The sequence below is a fragment of the Camellia sinensis genome, chromosome 2 (assembly GCF_055761805.1).
Source record: "Camellia sinensis isolate YWXY chromosome 2, ASM5576180v1, whole genome shotgun sequence".
NCBI lineage: Eukaryota > Viridiplantae > Streptophyta > Magnoliopsida > Ericales > Theaceae > Camellia > Camellia sinensis.
The window spans coordinates 131,015,546-131,030,298 of NC_138962.1; positions in this window are offsets into that span (position 1 = coordinate 131,015,546).

Genomic DNA, 14,753 nt, shown 5'->3' on the forward strand with positions numbered 1-14,753 from the left:
AATTGTTAAGTTCTTCTCTGGGTAATTTAGTTGGAAATTACTAAGTAATTTATTAAGAATTTACTGAGTAAGTTACTAAGAATTTATTGATAATTTACTTAGACTTTATGGATTAATTTATTGAGAATTTACTAGGTAATTTACTTAGAATTTATTGAATAATTTACAGAGAATTTACAGAAAATTCACTAATTAATGTTCGAATAATTTACTGAGAATTAACAAAGTAATTCACGAATTTTTTTTGATAATTTTATGAGTAATTTACCAAGAATTTATACAGAATTTATTGAAAATTTTCTGAATAATTTATTTACAATTTATTAAATAATTTACTGATAATTTACAAAGTAATTTATAGAGAATTTATTGAAAACTTAACGAGTAATTTATTCAGAATTTACTACGAATTTATGGAGTAATTTGCTGAATAATTTACTAAGAAATTACTTTGAATTTACCAAAAATTTATATAAAATTTTCTAAGAATTTATTGAGTAATTTACTCATAATTTACTGATTAATTCACACAAAAAAATTCTTGTCATTTTTTGTGAATTTACTCAGAATTTTCTGATAAATTACTAAGAATTTGCTGAATAATTTATAGAGAATTTTACGTGTAATTTACTAAGAAATTTCCTGAGTAATTTAGTGAGAATTTACTAAGTCATTTACTGAGTAATTTACAAAGAATTTACTGAGTAATTTACAGAGAATTTATCGAGTAATTTACTGATAAATTACTGAATAATTCACTCATTAATTTACTTGTAATTTACTGAGAATTTAAGGAGTAATTTATTGAGAATTTACTCAGTAATTTATTTAGAATTTATTAAATAATTTACTAAGAATTTACAGATAATTTACTGCGTTATTTTCTTGAAATTTACAGAGTAATTTTCTAATAATTTACTGAGTAATTTACTTAGTAATTGACTCAGAATTTTTTGAGAACTTATCGATAATTAACTGAGCAATTTACAGAGAATTTATTGGGAATTTACCTAGTAATTTACTGGGTATTTACTTAGTAATTTACAGATAAATTTAGTGAGTAATTTACCGAATAATTTACTATGAATTTACTTAGTAAATTACTAAGAGTTTATTGTGAATTTACTGAGAATTTGTTGAGTGATTTTCTAGGAACTTACCAATCATTTATGAAGCAATTTACTGAGTGATTTGCCGAATAATTTATTGAGAATTTTCTGAGAATTTATAGAGTAATTTACTCTTAATTTACTGATTAATTCACAAAAAAAAATTCTTGTAATTTTTTGTGAATTTACTCATAATTTTCTTATAAATTAATAAGAATTTGCTGAATAATTTATAGAGAATTTTACGTGTAATTTACTGAGAAATTTCCTGAGTAATTTAGTGAGAATTTACTAAGTAATTTACTGAGTAATTTATTGACCATTTACTCAGTAATTTATTTAGAATTTATTAAATAATTTACTAAGAATTTACAAATAATTTACAGCGTTATTTTCTTGGAATTTACATAGTAATTTTCTAATAATTTACTGATTAATTTACTAAGTAATTGACTCAGAATTTTTTTAGAACTTATCAATAATTGACTGAGTGATTTACTGAAATTTACTTACTAATTTACAGATAAATTTAGTGAGTAATTCACCGAATAATTTACTATGAATTTACTTAGTAATTTATTTAGAATTTACTCAGTAAATTACTAAGAGTTTATTGAGAATTTGTTGAGTAATTTTCTAGGAACTTACCAATCATCTATGAAGCAATTTATTGAGTAATTTATTGAGAATTTACTGTGAACTTATTGTGTAATTTACTCATAATTTATTGAGAATTTACTGTGAACTTATTGTGTAATTTACTCATAATATTTTGAGAATTTTCTTAGAATTTACTTAAAATTTTCAGAGTAATTTGCTTTGAATTTATTGAGTAATTCACTGATAATTAACTGAGTAATTTGTAGAGAATTTATTGAAAATTTAATGGATAATTTATTGAGAGTTTACAGAGTAATTTGCTGAGTAATTTTTTAAAATTTTTTTGTGAATTTACTGAATAATTTACCAAGAATTTATACAAAATTTTCTGAGAATTTACTCATAATTTACTGAGTAATTCACAATAAAATTTCTAATGATTTTGTAAGAATTTACACAGAATTTTCTAATAATTTACTAAGAATTTACTGATTAATTTTCTGAGAATTTTGCATGTAATTTATTGAGAATTTTACTGAGTAATTTACTAAGAATCTACCGATAATTTACTGAGTAATTTATTGAGAATTTACTCCGAATTGACTAAGAAATTTATTAATAAATTGTTGAGTTCTTCACTGGGTAATTTAGTTGGAAATTACTGAATAATTTATTGAGAATTTACTGAGTAAGTTACTAAGAATTTATTGATAATTTACTGAGTAAGTTACTAAGAATTTATTGATAATTTACTTAGACTTTATGGATTAATTTATTAAGAATTTACTAAGTAATTTACTTAGAATTTATTGAATAATTTACTATGAATTTATAGGAAATTCAGTAGTTAATGTTTGAATAATTTACTGAGAATTAACAAAGTAATTCAAGAAATTTTTTTTGATAATTTTATGAGTAATTTACCAAGAATTTATACAGAATTTATTGAAAATTTTCTGAGTAATTTATTTACAATTTATTAAATAATTTACTGATATTTTAAAAGTAATTTATAGAGAATTTATTGCCAACTTAACGAGTAATTTATTGAGAATTTACTATGAATTTATGGAGTAATTTGCTGAATAATTTACTAAGAAATTACTTTGAATTTATCAAGAATTTATATAAAATTTTCTGAGAATTTATTGTTTAATTTACTCATAATTTACTGATTAATTCCCAAAAAAAAATTCTTGTAATTTTTTGTGAATTTACTCAGAATTTTTTGATAAATCACTAAGAATTTGCTGAATAATTTATAGAGAATTTTACGTGTAATTTACTACGAAATTTCCTGAGTAATTTAGTGAGAATTTACTAAGTAATTTACTGAGTAATTTACATAGAATTTATCGATTAATTTACTGAAAAATTACTGAATAATTCACTCATTAATTTACTTGTAATTTACTGAGAATTTAAGGAGTAATTTATTGAGAATTTACTCCGTAATTTATTTACAATTTATTAAATAATTTACTAAGAATTTACAAATAATTTACTGCGTTATTTTCTTGGAATTTACAGAGTAATTTTCTAATAATTTACTGAGTAATTTACTAAGTAATTGACTCAGAATTTTTTGAGAAGTTATCGATAATTAACTGAGTAATTTACAGATAATTTATTGAGAATTTACCGAGTAATTTACTGGAATTTACTTAGTAATTTATAGATAAATTTAGTGAGTTATTCAACGAATAATTTACAATGAATTTACTTAGTAATTTATTTAGAATTTACTCAGTAAATTACTAAGAGTTTATTGAGAATTTACTGAGAATTTGTTAAGTAATTTTTTGGGAACTTACCAATCATTTATGAAGCAATTTACTGAGTAAGTTATTGAGAATTTTCTTAAAATTTATTAAAAATTTTCAGAGTAATTTATTTTGAATTTATTGAGTAATTCACCGATAATTAACTAAGTAATTTATAGAGAATTTATTGAAAATTTAACGGATAATTTATTGGGTATTTACTGAGTAATTTGCTGAGTAATTTTTAAAAAAATTCTGTGAATTTACTGAGTAATTTACCAAGAATTTATACAAAATTTTTTGAGAATTTACAGAGTAATTTACTCATAATTTGCCGAGTAATTCACAAAAAAATTTCTAATGATTTTCTAAGAATTTGCACAGAATTTTCTAATAATTTACTAAGAATTTACTGAATAATTTTCTGAGAATTTTGCGTGTAATTTATTAAGAATTTTACTGAGTAATTTAATGAGAATTTACTGACTAATTTACTAAGAATTTACTGCGAATTGACTAAGAAATTTACTGATAAATTGTTAAGTTCTTCACTGGGTAATTTAGTTTGAAATTACTAAATAATTTATTGAGAATTTACTGAGTAAGTTACTAAGAATTTATTGATAATTTACTTAGACTTTATGGATTAATTTATTGAGAATTTAGTAACTAATTTACATGGAATTTATTTAATAATTTACTGAGAATTTACAGGAAATTCACTAATTAATGTTCGAATAATTTACTGAGAATTAACAAAGTGATTCACGAATTTTTTTTTGATAATTTTATGAGTTATTTACCAGGAATTTATACAAAATTTATTGAGAATTTTCTTAGAATTTATTGAAAATTTTTTGAGTAATTTATTTACAATTTATTAAATAATTTACAGATAATTTACAAAGTAATTTATAGAGAATTTATTGAAAACTTAACGAGTAATTTATTGAGAATTTACTACGAATTTATGGAGTAATTTGCTGAATAGTTTACTAACAAATTACTTTGAATTTACCAAGAATTTATATAAAATTTTTTGAGAATTTATTGAGTAATTTACTCATAATTTATTGATTAATTCACAAAAAAAATTCCTGTAATTTTTTGTGCATTTACTTAGAATTTTTTGATAAATTACTAAGAATTTGCTGAATAAGTTATAGAGAATTTTACGTGTAATTTACTAAGAACTTTCCTGAGTAATTTAGTGAGAATTTACTAAGTAATTTACTGAGTAATTTACAAAGAATTTATTGAGTAATTTACAGAGAATTTAACGAGTAATTTACTGACAAATTACTGAATAATTCACTCATTAATTTACTTGTAATTTACTGAGAATTTAAGGAGTAATTTATTGAGAATTTACTCAGTAATTTATTTAGAATTTATTAAATAATTTACTATGAATTTACAGATAATTTACTGCGTTATTTTCTAGGAATTTACAGAGTAGTTTTCTAATAATTTACAGAGTAATTTACAGAGTAATTTACTAAGTAATTGACTCAGAATTTTTTGAGAACTTATCGATAATTAACTGAGTAATTTACAGAGAATTTATTGAGAATTTACCGAGTAATTTACTGGGAATTTACTTAGTAATTTACAGATAAATTTAGTGAGTAATTCACCGAATAATTTACTATGAATTTAGGTGTGTTTGGTAACGTTTACGTTTTCAGTTTATATTTACAAAAATTTTATAAATTGGTTTTTGTTTATTTTTTGTTTATTTTTAGAAATACATAATTATAGGTAGGCTGACATAATCAAAATCCAAAATAAGCTCCAGAATCATATCTAGGCGTCACCGCCTTCTTGTTCATCACGTACATGTATATAGAGAGGGTGAGCTTGGATACTCAGTGAATGGTATAAATAATAAAGGGGTTTGCATGAATCATAGCCGAAATCCTTTCAAAACAATACAAGACAAAACTTTATATAAAACAAGGAATGGACCTCGTCCATCTAACAGATCTTCAAAGCTTCAAGGGACACTTACTAGCATCACATATTACAAATGATAATCATTCCGGTAAACGTATCCACGCGGTAAACCGTTCGTGGCAAATCAAGACGAAGCAAGAGAGACATCTCAAACAAAGGTGCTACAAAAGTTTAGAGTCCTCTAGCACAAGGGATTTTCAAGGCAAGATGTGCTGCGAAAGTTTAGAGTCCTCCAGCACGAGGGACCTATGTTATAAAGGCCCGTAGCCCTTTAACACTAGAGTACAAATCATGGGTGCTGCGAAAGTTTAGAGTCCTCCAGCACGAGGGACTTTCGACGAGATGTGCTGCGAAATTTTAGAGTCCTCCAGCACGAGGGACTTTCAAACGAGAAGGTCATTCAAGCAAGTATAATACGAGATACAAAACTAAGGACAATCATTCATGCTTAACAAATACTTTCAAAACAAAGTAAAGCAAAGTCTTTATCAAAACGTATAACATAGCTTTATCATAAATACCACTCACCTAGTTTTTCAAACGTCGGGGTCAAGGCAAGTCCAAGTCCTACAACACATCGCAAAGTCTATTGAATACACTACTCAAGACAAGTCTAGCTCACATGCAAATGACCTCGGCATTCTTCAAAAACTAAGTCAATCAAATTGAAACACAGTTTCTTATCCTTGAAAAAACACGCTGGGCAACTACCAGGTCTAGGCCGAGGTCCCACGCCTCCTTGCCGAGGTGTAGCCTCAATGGCCACATTCAAAAGTGAAGTCGGGAAAGATCTGGGTTTCCCTCTAGATAAACATGAAGAACATGAGCATGAAGAACTTGAAGAACATGAACATGAGGAAGATGAATGCAAAAATCAAAACTTGCTATTACAACAGCTGAGACTTCATGCTATGAATTCAAAAACTTGGACCTGGGTACCCGCACCCAAGGATCTTATCAAAACAAACACAAAAACATGAGCTTTAATGCAAACTTTCGGATCAAACGAGGCTTTTTTTCAAAAACACATGAAAATCGTTCTCTCTTTCTAAGCCAACTTTAAATCGATGAATGGCGTGTAGGACAGGTTTGATCGAGCAATGCAGTTAGATGATCACTAAAAACAACAAAAATAGGTTAAGATTCTAACCTCAAAACTCGAATCTAACGGCTCAAGTTCTAACGATCAAGCTTGGAAGTCCTCTCTCTCTAGCTCAAACTTCTCCTTCTTCTTCCTTGAGTTTCTTTCTCTAAAAGGCAAGACTTGATACGAATGATATGTTTCTCACGACAATCACTAATTTAATCCCTATGTCGGGACACGTGGCATCGGCTAATTCGCTCAACTCAAAAAGGTGACTGACTTGACAAGACAAGACCAAGACAAAGCGTACTCAACAAGCTAAACAACAAGAGTACTCCAGCAAGTGATGACCTCGGCTAAGGGCAAAGCTTCGGCAAGCAGGGTAACAATGACATCGGCTTGGAAGGACAACACTTGACTAAGCTGTGCCACACCTTGGCCTAGATGTGCCATACCTCGGTTTAGGTCATACCATTCCAGGAATAAAATCACTCATGTAAGGATCAAGGATCTAGAACGCCTAGATATTAACATCTCGGCCCAGATTATGCACATCTCGGCCTAGGCAACGCGAACCTCGGCCCAGATGGTGACATCTCGGCCAATATGCCAGGGTGAAGATGGTGGTCAACCAAAGGGGTTCCAAGATAGTTCTAAGTGATAAAGGTCTCGAAGGTGTCTAGGCTTAAGATGACCTCGGTAACACACCAGACAAGAACAAAGCATGCAAGCAATCATTCAAGCAAAACAAGACAAGATTTGCAAATGCACATATTAAAACAAGATCATCTGTAAATGTATGCAAGTATGACCAAGTTAAAATGAGGGTTGTTACAGTAATTTACTTAGAATTTATTGAATAATTTACTGAGAATTTACAGGAAATTCACTAATTAATGTTCGAATAATTTATTGAGAATTAACAAAGTAATTCACGAATTTTTTTTTGATAATTTTATGAGTAATTTACCAAGAATTTATACAGAATTTATTGAGAATTTTCTTAGAATTTATTGAAATTTTTTTGAGTAATTTATTTACAATTTATTAAATAATTTACTGATAATTTACAAAGTAATTTATAGAGAATTTATTGAAAACTTAACGAGTAATTTATTGAGAATTTACTACGAATTTATGGAGTAATTTGATGAATAATTTACTAAGAAATTACTTTGAATTTACCAAGAATTTATATAAAATTTTTTGAGAATTTATTGAGTAATTTACTCATAATTTACTGATTAATTCACAAAAAAAAAATTCTTGTAATTTTTTGTGCATTTACTCAAAATTTTCTGATAAATTATTAAGAATTTGCTGAATAATTTATAGAGAATTTTACGTGTAATTTACTGAGAAATTTCCTAAGTAATTTAGTGGGAATTTACTAAATAATTTACTGAGTAATTTACAGAGAATTTAACGAATAATTTACAGATAAATTACTGAATAATTCACTCATTAATTTACTTGTAATTTACTGAGAATTTAAGGAGTAATTTATTGAGAATTTATTTAGAATTTATTAAATAATTTACTAAGAATTTACAAATAATTTACTGCGTTATTTTCTAGGAATTTACAGAGTAATATTCTAATAATTTACTGAGTAATTTACTAAGTAATTGACTCAGAATTTTTTGAGAACTTATCGATAATTAACTGAGTGATTTACAGAGAATTTATTGAGAATTTACCGAGTAATTTACTGAGAATTTACTTAGTAATTTACAAATAAATTTAGTGAGTAATTCACCGAATAATTTACTATGAATTTACTTAGTAATTTATTTAGAATTTACTCAATAAATTACTAACAGTTTATTGAGAATTTACTGAGAATTTGTTGAGTAATTTTCTAGAAACTTTCCAATCATTTATGAAGCAATTTACTGAGTAATTTATTGAGAATTTACTGTGAATTTAATGAGTAATTTACTCATAATTATTGAGAATTTTCTTAGAATTTATTGAAAATTTTCAGAGTAATTTACTTTGAATTTATTGAGTAATTCACCGATAATTAACTGAGTAATTTATAGAGAATTTATGGAAAATTTAACGGATAATTTACTGAGAATTTATAGAGTAATTTGATGAGTAATTTTAAAAAAAAAAATCGGTGAATTTACTGAGTAATTTGCCAAGAATTTATACAAAATTTTTTGAGAATTTACTCATAATTTACTGAGTAATTCACAAAAAAATTTCTAATGATTTTCTAAGAATTTACACAGAATTTTCTAAGAATTTACCGAATAATTTTCTGAGAATTTTGCGTGTAATTTATTGAGAATTTTACTGAGTAATTTAATGAGAATTTACTAAGTAATTTACTAAGAATCTACCGATAATTTACTGAGTAATTTATTGAGAATTTACTGCGAATTGACTATGAAATTTAATGATAAATTGTTAAGTTCTTCACTGGGTAATTTAGTTGGAAATTACTAAGTAATTTATTGAGAATTCACTGAGTAAGTTACTAAGAATTTATTGATAATTTACTTAGACTTTATGGATTAATTTATTGAGAATTTACTAAGTAATTTACTTGGAATTTATTGATTAATTTATGGAGAATTTACAGGAAATTCACTAATTAATGTTCAAATAATTTACTGAGAATTAACAAAGTAATTCACGAAATTTTTTTTTGATAATTTTATGAGTAATTTACGAAGAATTTAAACAGAATTTATTGAGAATTTTCTTAGAATTTATTAAAAATTTTCTGAGTAATTTATTTACAATTTATTAAATAATTTACTGATAATTTACAAAGTAATTTATAGAGAATTTATTGAAAACTTAACGAGTAATTTATTGAGAATTTATTACAAATTTATGGAGTAATTTGCTGAATAATTTACTAACAAATTACTTTGAATTTACCAAGAATTTATATAAAATTTTTTGAGAATTTATTGAGTAATTTACTCATAATTTACTGATTAATTCCCAAAAAAAATTTTTGTAATTTTTTCTGAATTTACTCAGAATTTTTTGATAAATTACTAAGAATTTGCTAAATAATTTATAGAGAATTTTACGTGTAATTTACTGAGAAATTTCCTGAGTAATTTAGTGAGAATTTACTAAGTAATTTACTGAGTAATTTACAGAGAATTTATCCAGTAATTTACTGATAAATTACTGAATGATTCACTCATTAATTTACTTGTAATTTATTGAGAATTTAAGGAGTAATTTATTGAGAATTTACTCAGTAATTTATTTAGAATTTATTAAATAATTTACTAAGAATTTACAGATAATTTACTGCGTTATTTTCTTGGAATTTACAGAGTAATTTTCTAATAATTTGCTGAGTAATTTACTGAGTAATTGACTTAGGATTTTTTGAGAACTTATCGATAATTAATAGAGTAATTTAAAGAGAATTTATTGAGAATTTACCAAGTAATTTACTGGGAATTTACTTAGTAATTTACCGAGTAATTTACTAGGAATTTACTTAGTAATTTACTGGGAATTTACTAAGAATCTACCGATAATTTACTGAGTAATTTATTGAGAATTTACTGCGAATTGACTAAGAAATTTACTGATAAATTGTTAAGTTCTTCCCTGGGTAATTTAGTTGGAAATTACTAAATAATTTATTGAGAATTTACTGAGTATGTTACTAAGAATTTATTGATGATTTACTTAGACTTTATGGATTAATTTATTGAGAATTTAGTAAGTAATTTACTTAAAATTTATTGAATAATTTACTGAGAATTTATAAAGTAATTTACTGAGAATTTACAGGAAATTCACTAATTAATGTTCGAATAATTTACTGAGAATTAACAAAGTAATTCACGAATTTTTTTTTGATAATTTTATGAGTAATTCCCCAAGAATTTATACAGAATTTATTGAGAATTTTCTTAGAATTTATTGAAAATTTTCTGAGCAATTTATTTACAATTTATTAAATAATTTACTAAAAATTAACAGATAATTTACAAAGTAATTTATAGAGAATTTATTGAAAACTTAACGAGTAATTTATTGAGATTTTACTACGAATTTATGTAGTAATTTGCTGAATAATTTACTAAGAAATTACTTTGAATTTACCAAGAGTTTATATTGAATTTTCTGAGAATTTATTGAGTAATTTACTCATAATTTACTGATTAATTCACAAAAAAAAATTCTTGTAATTTTTTGTGAATTTACTTAGAATTTTCTGATAAATTACTAAGAATTTGCTGAATAATTTGTAGAGAATTTGACGTGTAATTTATTGAGAAATTTCCTGAATAATTTAGTGAGAATTTACTGAGTAATTTACAGAGAATTTATTTAGTAATTTACTGATAAATTACTGAATGATTCACTCATTAATTTACTTGTAATTTACTGAGAATTTAAGGAGTAATTTATTGAGAATTTACTTAGTAATTTATTTAGAATTTATTAAATAATTTACTAAAAATTTACAGATAATTTACTGCGTTATTTTCCTTGAATTTACGGAGTAATTTTCTAATAATTTACTGAGTAATTTACTAAGTAATTGACTCAGAATTTTTTGAGAACTTATCGATAATTAACTGAGTAATTTACAGAGAATTTATTGAGAATTTACTGGGAATTTAGTTAGTAATTTACAGATAAATTTAGTGAGTAATTCACCGAATAATTTACTATGAATTTACTTAGTAATTTATTTAGAATTTACTCAGTAAATTACTAAGAGTTTATTGAGAATTTACTGAGAATTTGTTGAGTAATTTTCTAGGAACTTACCAATCATTTATGAAGCAATTTACTGAGTAATTTGCTGAGTAATTTATTGAGAATTTACTGTGAATTTAATGAGTAATTTACACATAATTTATTGAGAATTTTCTTGGAATTTATTGAGTAATTCATCGATAATTAACTGAGTAATTTATAGAGAATTTATTGAAAATTTGACGACTAATTTATTGAGAATTTACAGAGTAATTTGCTGAGTAATGTTTTAAAAAATTTCTGTGAATTTACTGAGTAATTTGACAAGAATTTATACAAATTTTCTGAGAATTTACTCATAATTTATTGAGTAATTCACAGAAAAATTTCTAATGATTTTTTAAGAATTCACACAGAATTTTCTAATAATTTACTAAGAATTTACTGAATAATTTTCTGAGAATTTTGCGTGCAATTTATTGAGAATTTTACTGAGTAATTTAATGATAATTTACTGAGTAATTTATTGAGAATTTACTGCGAGTTGACTAAGAAATTTACTGATAAATTGTTAAGTTTTTCACTGGGTAATTTAGTTGGAAATTACTAAATAATTTATTGAGAATTTACTGAGTAAGGTACTAAGAATTTATTGATAATTTACTTAGACTTTTTGGATTAATTTATTGAGAATTTAGTAAGTAATTTACTTAGAATTTATTGAATAATTTACTGAGAACTTATAAAGTGATTTACTGAGAATTTATAAAGTAATTTACTGAGAAATTACAGGAAATTCACTAATTAATGTTCGAATAATTTACTGAGAAATAACAAAGTAATTCACGATTTTTTTTTTGATAATTTTATGAGTAATTTACCAAGAATTTATACAGAATTTATTGAGAATTTTCTTAGAATTTTTTGAAAATTTTCTGAGTAATTTATTTACAATTTATTAAATAATTTACTGAAAATTTATAGATAATTTACAGAGTAATTTATAGAGAATTTATTGAAAACTTAACGAGTAATTTATTGAGAATTTACTATGAATTTATGGAGTAATTTGCTAAATAATTTACTAAGAAATTACTTTGAATTTACCAAGAATTTATATAGAATTTTCTGAGAATTTATTGAGTAATTTACACATAATTTACTGATTAATTCACACAAAAAAATTCTTGTAATTTTTTGTGAATTTACTCAGAATTTTCTGATAAATTACTAAGAATTTGATGAATAATTTATAGAGAATTTTACGTGTAATTTAGTGAGAATTTACTAAGTAATTTACTGAGTAATTTACAGAGAATTTACCAATAATTTACTGAGTAATTTACAGAGAATTTATCTAGTAATTTACTGATAAATTATTGAATGATGCACTCATTAATTTACTTGTAATTTACTAAGAATTTAAGGAGTAATTTATTGAGAATTTACTCAGTAATTTATTTAGAATTTATTAAATAATTTACTAAGAATTTACAGATAATTTACTGCGTTATTTTCTTGGAATTTACGGAGTAATTTTCTAATAATTTACTGAGTAATTTACTAAGTAATTGACTCAGAATTTTTTGAGAACTTATCGATAATTAACTGAGTAATTTACAGAGAATTTATTGAGAATTTACCGAGTAATTTACTGGTAATTTAGTTAGTAATTTACAGATAAATTTAGTGAGTAATTCACCGAATAATTTACTATGAATTTACTTAGTAATTTATTTAGAATTTACTCAGTAAATTACTAAGAGTTTATTGAGAATTTACTGAGAATTTGTCGAGTAATTTTCTAGGAACTTAGCAATCATTTATGAAGCAATTTACTGAGTAATTTGCTGAGTAATTTATTGAGAATTTTCTTAGAATTTATTGAGTAATTCACCGATAATTAACTGAGTAATTTATAGAGAATTTATTGAAAATTTAACGAATAATTTATTGAGAATTTACAGAGTAATTTGCTGAGTAATGTTTTAAAAAATTTCTGTGAATTTACTGAGTAATTTACCAAGAATTTATACAAAATTTTCTGAGAATTTACTCATAATTTATTGAGTAATTCACAAAAAAATTTCTAATGATTTTTTAAAAATTTACACAGAATTTTCTAATAATTTACTAAGAATTTACTGAATAATTTTTTGAGAATTTTGCGTGTAATTTATTGAGAATTTTACTGAGTAATTTAATGATAATTTACTGAGTAATTTACTAAGAATCTACCGATAATTTACTGAGTAATTTATTGAGAATTTACTGCGAATTGACTAAGAAATTTACTGATAAATTGTTAAGTTCTTCACTGGGTAATTTAGTTGGAAATTACTAAATAATTTATTGAGAATTTAATGAGTAAGTTACTAAGAATTTATTGATAATTTACTTAGAGTTTATGGATTAATTTATTCAGAATGTAGTAAGTAATTTACTTAGAATTTATTTAATAATTTACTGAGAATTTATAAAATAATTTACTGAGAATTTACAGGAAATTCACTAATTAATGTTCGAATAATTTACTGAGAATTAACAAAGTAATTCACGAATTTTTTTTTTGATAATTTTATGAGTAATTTACCAAGAATTTATACATAATTTATTAAGAATTTTCTTAGAATTTATTGAAAATTTTATGAGCAATTTATTTACAATTTATTAAATAATTTACTGAAAATTTACAAATAATTTACAAAGTAATTTATAGAGAATTTATTGAAAATTTAACGAGTAATTTATTGAGAATTTATTACGAATTTATGGAGTAATTTGCTGAATAATTTACTAAGAAATTACTTTGAATTTACCAAGAATTTATATAGAATTTATTGAGTAATTTACTCATAATTTACTAATTAATTCACAAAAAATTTTTTTTGTAATTTTTTGTGAATTTACTTAGAATTTTCTGATAAATTACTAAGAATTTGCTAAATAATTTATAGAGAATTTTACGTGTAATTTAGTGAGAATTTACTAAGTAATTTACTGAGTAATTTACAGAGAATTTACCAATAATTTACTGAGTAATTTATAGAGAATTTATCTAGTAATTTATTGATAAATTACTGAATGATTCACTCATTAATTTATTTGTAATTTACTGAGAATTTAAGGAGTAATTTATTTAGAATTTACTCAGTAATTTATTTAGAATTTATTAAATAATTTACTAAGAATTTACAGATAATTTACTACGTTATTTTCTCGGAATTTACAGAGTAATTTTCTAATAATTTACTGAGTAATTTACTAAGTAATTGACTCAGAATTTTTTGAGAACTTATCGATAATTAACTGAGTAATTTACAGAGAATTTATTGAGAATTTACCGAGTAATTTACTGGGAATTTACTTAGTAATTTACAGATAAATTTAGTGAGTAATTCACCGAATAATTTACTATGAATTTACTTAGTAATTTATTTAGAATTTACTCAGTAAATTACTAAGAGTTTATTGAGAATTTACTGAGAATTTGTTGAGTAATTTTCTAGGAACTTAGCAATCATTTAGTTCCACTTTCCTGCC